We start from the raw sequence: 9852 nt of genomic DNA on the forward strand, positions 1-9852 counted from the left end.
AAACAGCACATGGACCATATCAAAATGTCCTTGGACCATGACGGTCCATGCCTCGCATGTGGATTTTCTTGCGCCTCACATGTGGGCACACCCTGGACCATGCGGGGGACCATATGGTGGTCCATGCATCCCACTCCTAAGCTGCATGCGCTGGATGGGCCTGTGCACTATGGGCCGTGCACGCTGCAGGCCCCACTTGGGCTGCGCACTTGCAAGCTGCAGGTGCAGTGGGCCTGGGTGCTTATAGGTTGAGCCTGTGGACTGTGCCTGTAGGCCTTCCATCTGCATCTGCATGCCTAATCTATTGGGCTTCTCCATCTTAGGCTGCTGTGGGTTGAATTCGAGGTGCCTAAATCTAATAATCTCCATCTCGACTCGACATTCGGCTTTCACATAACTTTGAAAGCTTCTGAATAATCTCATCTCTATGCTCATAGGGCAAATACCTAGCTACTTATGGATGGGCAAATATGGAAGTCGAGCCTGACCACTCGATCTCATCTCCATCATATGCTATGATCTATTTGACCTGAGATTTGCCCGGGATAGCCTCCTATGGTAATAGGAACTTCATCCTGTGATGTCATCTATCATCTTTTCAATCTCCCATCTCATGCCCAATCCACCTACACTTGGAGCTCCACCTCACTTTGAGCTCTTACTGGCTCTTGAAGCTCCACATCATGCTGAGCTCTCTGTCAAGAGGTAACGTCCTCCATACCTCTTCTCCTTCATCATAACTCTATTGCTGTATAAAATCTTTAAGATTTTATCATCAACTCTTCATCTGTAGCTGCTTGAATTCAGTCTGCTTAGTAAAATTAGATTTCTCTTGAAATTGGATATGTATCGAATCTCGATCAATTTCTTCACTGCTCCATCATGAGTCTGTAAGTTGATAGTCCCAATATCCTTAATCGTATAGCTTGATCCATCTGACAGATGAATGGTGCTCTTACTACTCTCTAAGGAGTCAAACAACTCCTCTTTGTAACAAATTTGATGCAAACATGCAGAATCTAAAATTCACTATGGGAAAGAAGTAGATACCTCATCAATCACTAGAAGAACATCATCACTTTCTTCTGTATCACTATCTTGGACCACCACCATAGTAGCCTTCATTCGATCTTTGAGCTGTGGACAATCTCTGACTCGATGCCCCAACTTATTACTTTCCTCTGCCCCTTCATCTTTTGCCACCACCACTCCAATCACCGCCATAGCTGAGTCACCATCTGAACTCGAAGATCGATTTTTCCATCTAAGAATCTCATTCTGAAAAAATACAGAAGTGACTTCATCCATCTTGATGGTGTTCTTTTCCATAAGAAGAGTAGTGATGTGGGACGAGGTTAGTTCTAGAGGATACAAGCAAACAAGATTAATAACAATGCAGCAGAAAACCAGCAAATAATGATAACAGAGGTGATTATGTTAAAATCAAAAAGAGATTACTGTTATGTATGCAAATAGTTCTATCTCCTAGATCTAGAAAAAGATCGTGAATGATTGAGAAACCATCCATGATTAGGACATCAGATCACAATTAAAAAATTTAGATCTAATTAATAAAGAAATACAGGATTAACTTTCTATAATAACGATCAACTCAGAGATTCATTTAGAATCAAGGGATCTCACAGACATGTCGATGAAGACTTTTGGATGAGGGAGGATTCGGATGTTGAATCAGACCGTGGTTGTTGGCAATTCTTTCTGTTGTCCAAGAACAAAAGGATTCGATCCGAGCATGCGAAGAATTATAGCGTAGGGAGGAAGCAGCCGTTGGGAAGGAGGGTTGATGTGTTGGGATCCTGCAAGTTGATGCATTAAGATCCTGCAGATTGGTTGGATACTTCATTCTTGAGCAAGACTTATGAGAAGAGAAAGAAGAGAGGAAAAGAAGAAGGAAGATGGAGAGGGGGGAAGAAAGAAGAGAACTCGTGAGATAAGGAAACAGAAAAAAAATTTTTCCAATCAATCACCGATTAAAAGACCATTATTTCTCCTTTTAAAAGAGAAACCTAACAACCTAAATAGAGTAACATTGAGGAGGGTGTTAGCGATGGAGATGGATCATGAGTTTTGAGGAAGGTATTGAGAAGGCAAAATCTGATGGCATGTGATGAGGAGGGCGATGGATTTTCCGCATGAAGAAGTTATGGAGATCTGAAATCATCATGAAGAGGGCGCGCATACATGAGAGGGCAGCACTCATTTGGTCGTGTGTCTTCAAATGGTATGCTTCCAAGTAGTTGACCATGAGACTGCTCAAATGACTGACTCGAACTAGGACTCAATTATGATGCAAACCTAATTTAAGGACTCAATTATAATCTCATTATAAGATTCAAAATAAAAACTACAGGACTCAAAATAAAAAGATTACAGAAATAAAAAGATTTTATCAATATTCAAGCCATAATGAATCACGGTGACTAGTATCCACATCAATTAGTCACCAAAGACTCAAAAGAAGAGAGAAGCGATGAAAGGAAAACCAACACCCTGGTCTTCTCCCTAACCTTCTCACCAATATTGAGAAGATCAGTGAGGATCTTCTGAAAGTTGCTGAGATACTCCTGTGTGCTCTATCTCACGCTCATCCATAGTTGATAGAACTACTTCTAAAGGAAGAGAGCATTGATAAGTGACTTTGCCATGTATATCTTCTCGAGCTTCATCCACATCACTGTCGAAGAAGTCTCACTAAGCATATAAATCACCACATCATCCATCAAGTACAAGCGGATCGTATTCATCATCTGCATCTGGAGCCATCTTCAATCTTTCTTCTCCATGATAGTCAGCTTCTCCTCGCAAAAAAATGCATCAATCAATTCTTATTGGATGAGCACATCATTCATCCTCAGTTGTCATAGAAAGAAATTACTTTTTCTATCATACCGGTTGATCTCTATCTTGATTGAGCTTATCTTCTCCATCTTCTTCAACCTCGATCAATACCATCACAATCTAAATAACATATGCTCTGATACCACTTGTTGAAAAGGATCCCTCATGAATGCGGAATGCGGATCTCTTATCCAAAATTGCTAACCCAGATAACGATGTCGATGCTGCAATAGAAAGAAAGAAAAAATATAAAAAAAAATATAATCAAATATATGGATCAGCCTAAAGCTTACCTCCATGGGATATGCAAGCTTCACTATAAAAGAAAGAATAAATATAAGAAAAAATCATATCTTCTTAACTCTCACACATTAATCTCTCTCTCTCAATAAGAAGCACTTGACCCTTACAATGCTCTCATAAAGAACCCCAAGGAAGACCCTCTCTACCACTGCTAGCTCTCTGCTCACATCAAGCCACTCCATAATTTCCACAGGCCATCAAACCCTTTTAAAGACCTAAATCAACTCGTGTTAGGACTCCTAAATGCCTGATCAACCCTGCACATGCCCGTGGCCATCCAATCATATCCGCAAGCTACTATGGCCATCTGATCGCATAAAATAGTGCATGGACCATGTAAAAACATTCTTGGATTGTGGTGGTCCACACCTCGTGTGTGGACCACATTTTCTCATACCTCCTTCATGGTGGACCGTGCTTGCACCACGCACCTCCCATGCGGGCGGGCCTTGAACCGCATGATGGATTGCTCTATGGTCCATTCATCCCGTGCCTGGGCCGCACACATTGCAAGCCCCCCTATGCGCCTGTGGGCCATGGGTGCCCATAGGTCGGGCCTGCGAGCCATGCCTGTAGGCCTGCCACCTGCATTTGCGTGCCTGATCTGTTAAGCTTTTTCATCTTGGGCTGCTGTAGGTCGAATTTAAGATGCCAAAAATCAACACACTCCTTAAGAGCTCTTTAAAAATTTTACTATAATCTCCTTGATTATAGAATATTTGTTTTATCCAGAATTATAAACAAACCTAGTTGATTTTTCAAGATCTCCAACCACAATCTATACATCGATTTTTTTTTTGAATTCACAATCAACCTAGTTGGTTTTACAGGCTCACCAATCAAAATCTATAATATCCAATTTCAAATTTGGATGGGCCTAAATTCTAAGTTTCTTTTCTCAAAGAAACTTATAAAAAAAATGAAATACAATGAATAATTTTTAGGATAGAAAATTAAAATAGAAATTAGACTCTTTGGAGCATGGAGAAGAGGCTAATGATTTGCTCTTTAGATGCTTTACTTCTCTTCTTTGATGTTTGAGAGGATGTGGTTGATGATGGAGAAGATGACTCTTGATTGCTCACTAAATTCTATGCTCAATTTTTTTTTCTTTTTCCTTTCTCAAGAATATTCAATAATCCTCACTCAATTTGATGATTTTCTCTTTTTAATTCATTTCTTCTTACTTCCCAATTGATTCTCTAGCTTGTAATAGACTTGAAAGAGGTTAGAGAATAAGTTTTAACTATTGGAAGAGTTGCAATAGCTATTGAAACCAAAAAACTAGCCATTGGAGTAGTATAAAAAATTAGACGTCAGTGCAGTCCCAAGCCATAAGTCGATTCATAGTCTAAATGAGTCGATTCTAATTGCCAAACGAGTTGACTCGCAGAATCAAGTTGGCTCTTATAAGGATCCTGAAAATATAGTCTTCTATCTTCTCTAAGAGAGTCACTTTTTCTTATTCACAAGTCGACTCGTCAGCTATGCCAATGCATTCCAATGTGCCAAAGTCGACTTTTCACTCCCAAGAGTCGACTCATATAAGCCAAACTTGTGAAAATTTATTCTTTGAAGTACTTTGACTTAGCAACTTAAAAGATTTATTTTATGGATAACTTCTTCATTGTGAGCATTTAGGAAATCCTATATTCACCCTTGGAACATGATTAGTATCATAATTACTCAATATTTTATAATCATCAAAATCTATCATAGGATCAACACCAAGAAATTCAGTGCTTCCTTTCTTTTTCTTTTTCCCTTTGTTTTGAACTTTTATTGGGCATGAAGTGTGGGGTGCATGTTTCTCTTAGGCATGAGGTGTGAAGCCTCTTATATGTGAGAGGTTAGTTAGGGCATTAGCCCTCTTTCACGCGTGATCCCTTCTAGGGGTGTTAACACTCTAAGGAGCATGAGGCTTCCTAAGGTGTTCAAACTCTTTGGTGTCAACTCTATCTTAGGCATCAACTCTTTGACGTGGGGCTTAAGGATAGTTAGGGTTTTAACACATGTGCTAGCATGCCTATTTAAAGCCCTCTAGGATTTCATATAAATCTATAACTTTAGTACTTTATTCAAATAGGTCCGCCAAAATCCAAATTGAATAGGCTATTGATCTTAAGTCATTGATAATAATTTCATAAGTATGTGATCCATTGGATTCCACATCTAATCAGCAGTAGGCCCAGACTCATATCCACCTAACTTAATTAGAACTTTTCAAATTAATTAGGCCCAAAATATGTTAAGCCCAAATGCACCAATTAATTAGAATCTCTTCTAATTAATTATTAAATTAAATTTTTTAATTCATAAGAGACTAAAAGTCAAGATTGATATCTAGTAATGTATCATGATTATCCAGAAGATGTGGAATTTCAGTGAAAAAATTGAAACACTCTTCTACGAAAAGTTATGGTATAATTCAATCTTTTGATCATACAATATCTCAGATAAGCCATGGGCGTGGAATCATATCAAGCTCAAATACTTATCCATATATACCTTAATATGATGATGATCACTCGATTGATGAAACATTAAAAGCTCTTTCTAATTTTTAACCTGCTTTGGTCAAAGACTTTCTGAGTCATCATCCTATAAGATCATATAGGATATTCTCTCCCCATATAAGGAGTGATCGATTTTTTGTTGACTACTCATAGCCTTTATGCATATTTTATCATGTTTAAAACACTCACACATGTCTCAGAGAGTCATGCTAGGATATGGATGAAGATATAGATCCATATATACAAGATACTATGGTAATCTAAGGTCTAAGGATCATTTATACCACTTCCACTAGAGAATCATTTATTGATATGCTAGTAAGACTCCATCAAATGTTCTCCCTATGGATCAGTTCAGTGAACTCATTCTCTAATGAGCATCCGTATCCTTATATTTAGTGTCCTCATACAAGTGATTATGAGATTAATCATCATCTCCTTTGAGTATACATAGGATGTGCTAGTTTTATCAGTATCATTGATCTCCAATTTAATGATCGTATGATTGAAAATATTTTAGATTAGAGCTATTAAGATTTCAAGTCTCACTAGCATGATCTCATCATGATCCTAAAATCATTGTCCTAATTTATGCGATTCATCATAATCTTAATTAAGACATAAGTGAGATAATAAGATACAATATATGATGAAACATAATATCTCACAATATTAATAAATAATCAATGTCATATATATGAGTTGGAAGATAAAATAAAAAAGTTCTATTACATCATCTGTGTAATTGACTTGTAGGATACTATTCTTTCAACCTGCATCTTGGAGGGTCCAGGCTGAAACTTTACATCAAACTTTATGAGGTCGATTGCCCATTTTACTATCCAGCCCAATATATCTAGCCGATGCAGAATGGGCTTTAATGGCTAGTCAATTAGGAGAACTATAGTATGAGCTTGGAAATGGGGTCGGAGCATCCTAACTAAGATAACAAGTACGAAGATTATCTTTTCGAGCTTCATGTGCTTGGTCTTCGCATCATGGAGGATCTTACTGATATAATAAATTAGCCTCTGAACCTTTCCTTCCTCACGGACTAGGATCGAGCTTGTTGCGGTTGGTGAAACTTCTAGATATAGATACAACTCCTCACTGGATTTGGGCTTGCTAAGGAACAGAGTAGAGCCAAGGTATTTTTTTAGTTCCTCGAATGCATGCTGACATTCCTCGATCTACTTAAAGTCCTTCAGATGCTTGAGAATCTTAAAAAAAGATAGACATCACTCAACCAACCCAGAGACAAATCTATTAAGGATGGCTACTTTGCCTTTGAGGTGCTGGACTTCCTTTATCGACTTCAATGGATTCATTTCTGTACTATCTAAATTTTCTCCAAATTAGCTTCCATGCCTCCGCATGAGACCATATATCTGAAAAAAAATTTTGAGATGATTTTGAAAGCACATTTCGCTAGATTCAGCTTCATTTAATACTCGCGAAGGATAGCAAAGGTCTCTCCAAGATCGTAGATGTGGTCGCCTGAGGCTCGACTGTTGACCAATGTATCATCTACATATATTTTCATGTTATGATCGATCTAATATTTGAATATCTTGTTTACCAACTACTGGCAAATAACACCTGTATTTTTTAAGCCAAAGGATATAATCTTACAATAAAAGAGACCTCGATCAGTAGAAAAAGTAATTTTTTGCTTATCCTCAAGTACCATCTAGATTTGATTATAGCTAAAGAAGACACCCATAAAGATGAGGAGCTTGTGGTCTAAAGTAGCATCCACCAATTGATCGATCCAAGGTAGTGGATAGCTATCTTTCGGGCAAACCATATCAGGTCAATGAAATCTATGCAGATCCACCATTTCATGTTCGCCTTCTTCATGAGGATCATGTTTGCTAGCCAGTTCAGATAAATGACTTCTCTAATGAAACTAGCGCTAATTAACTTGTCCAAATCTTTAGCATTCACCTTCTATCGCTCTGGGATAAAGCTTTGCTTCTTTTGCTTGATGAGCTGATAGGTGGGATCCATGTTTAGTCGGTGTATCATGACCTCAAGCTTGGTGCTTGATATGTCGGTATGCAATCAAGCAAAAATATCAGCATTTGCCTGCAAAAAGGAAGTGAGGTAATTTTGGTTACCTCGTCCAAGTTCGATCCGATCCGGACCGTATGCCCCACCTTTCTATCTTCCAAAGGAATTGGGATGAGGTCTTCCATGAGCTCACCACGCTCATCGGCCAACTCATTGTGGATGTGCAATCCTTCGATAGGAAGAACATTGGATGGCCTGGTTCCCTAAAGAGTGATTGCATAGCATTATCGTGCCGAGGCTTGATCTCCTCAGATTTCTCCAACCTCTTGCCTTATTGGAAACTTCACCAACAAATGGTACATTGATACCATAGCCCAAAGAGCATTCAATCCTAGCCACTCGAGGATGGCATTATATGTTGAGGGAGTTCTGACCATAAGAAAGTCGACTTATACCATGGATTGTCGAGGCACCTAACCCACGGTGACTGGTAGGGTGATAACTCCCTCAACATGCACGACATCTCCAATGTATCCCATGAGTGGGGGATCAAGTCTTCCTGACTGATCCAAGGAGATACCCATCATAGAGAAGGCGTCATAAAATAATAAATCAATCGAGCTTTTAGTATCTACCAAAATACAACATACATCATAGTTTGTGATATTTAAAGCTTCAATGATTCAATCATTGTGCGAAAACTAGACCCCTTAGGTATATTTCTCAAAAAAGGAGAAGATTTCCATGATCCACTGCTTTTTGGTTGACTCCACTAGTCCTTTGGCCCTCCAGTCATGCTGCCTCCTAGTGATGGTATTATTATCCTGACCATCAGTTGCTATTCATGGCTTTTTCTTGTCGAGGTGGTACTAGTGGTCAAGGTGGGGCCAGCATAGCCTCATGTGGTTCTCTTCTATGCCTAATGAAGTGGTCCAATCACCCATACCGGATGAACGTCTCAATCTCATCCTAGAGCTGGAGACATTCTTTGATGTTGTGGCCATGATCTCGGTGATAAAGGTAGTATTTGTTAGGATCGCATTGGCTCGGCCTAGAACACATCCTCCTCATCCTTGGAAGCTGCTCTCTTATTTCCATCAGTACTTACTCCCTAAGGACATTCAAAATAGCATAGTTGGTGAACCTTTAGTCCAGGTCACATACTTCAAGGGTGGTCATGTTGAAATGGCTCACATAAACTCAGAGAGATTTTTCTTTCCTCTGCTTGATATTGACTGAAAAATCAGACCTCCAATGCTGTCTTTGGCTGCTCATGAAGTGGGCTATGAATGACCCATTGAGCTGGTCAAACGAGTGGATGAAGCCCGGCTTCAGCCTCGAATACTAGTATCAAGCTACATTCTTCAATGTGGAGAGGAAGGCTCGGCACAGTATCTCATCGATTGTCTTATGAAGAAGCCTCATGACTTTAAAACTCTCCAAATAGTCCATTGGGTCGATAGATCCATTGTACTTTTTGCTGTGGCATCTTAAAGTGGCAGAGAATTGGTTTGTGCATAATCCTGTTGCTGAAAGATGGGCCAATATTAAATCCGAACCCATTATTCTAACCAAGGGTCTGGTTGTGGAGTGTCTTGATCAGCTGATTCATCTTTTGTAGCTTGCAGTCGATTGTTAGCATCTCAGATAGAATAGGCCTCCAAGTGCCATGTAAGAGATCGATACAAGGTAGAGCCTTAGCCTGATCGTGGAGTCGAAGATTGCCTCCTCCATCGCTTGGGGCTCTTAGGCCAATTATGTCATGTATGCTTTCCCCACTCCGGGCTGTAGGGGGCGAGCTGAGGCAATTCTAGTTGTAGCTCCTCGTGGAGTAGGATCGGGTTGTTGAAGCACCTGGACTATCGTGGTCAGATCTCGTACCTGCTAGGTTAGTAGATTGAATTGATCGGGATCCACTTCGACCAATTGGGCTGGCAAAGGTTGTGCTTCTGGTTGAGCCGAGGTATTGGCCAGTTTTTTAACCGGCCTAAAAGTTGTGGCATTGGAATGATGCAATGAGGTCTCTCTATGCAGCACTAGGTGGCTAATCTCGTGCACCTTTCCGAAAATGGGCTTGGACCTTTTTTTTATTGCCAATCTATTGTTGCAAATTCTTCGAATCGGAGATGGTTCTGATAGGGACTCTTTGATGCTCAAATTA

The sequence above is a fragment of the Elaeis guineensis genome, chromosome 12, assembly GCF_000442705.2.
Source record: "Elaeis guineensis isolate ETL-2024a chromosome 12, EG11, whole genome shotgun sequence".
NCBI classification, from domain to species: Eukaryota; Viridiplantae; Streptophyta; class Magnoliopsida; order Arecales; family Arecaceae; genus Elaeis; species Elaeis guineensis.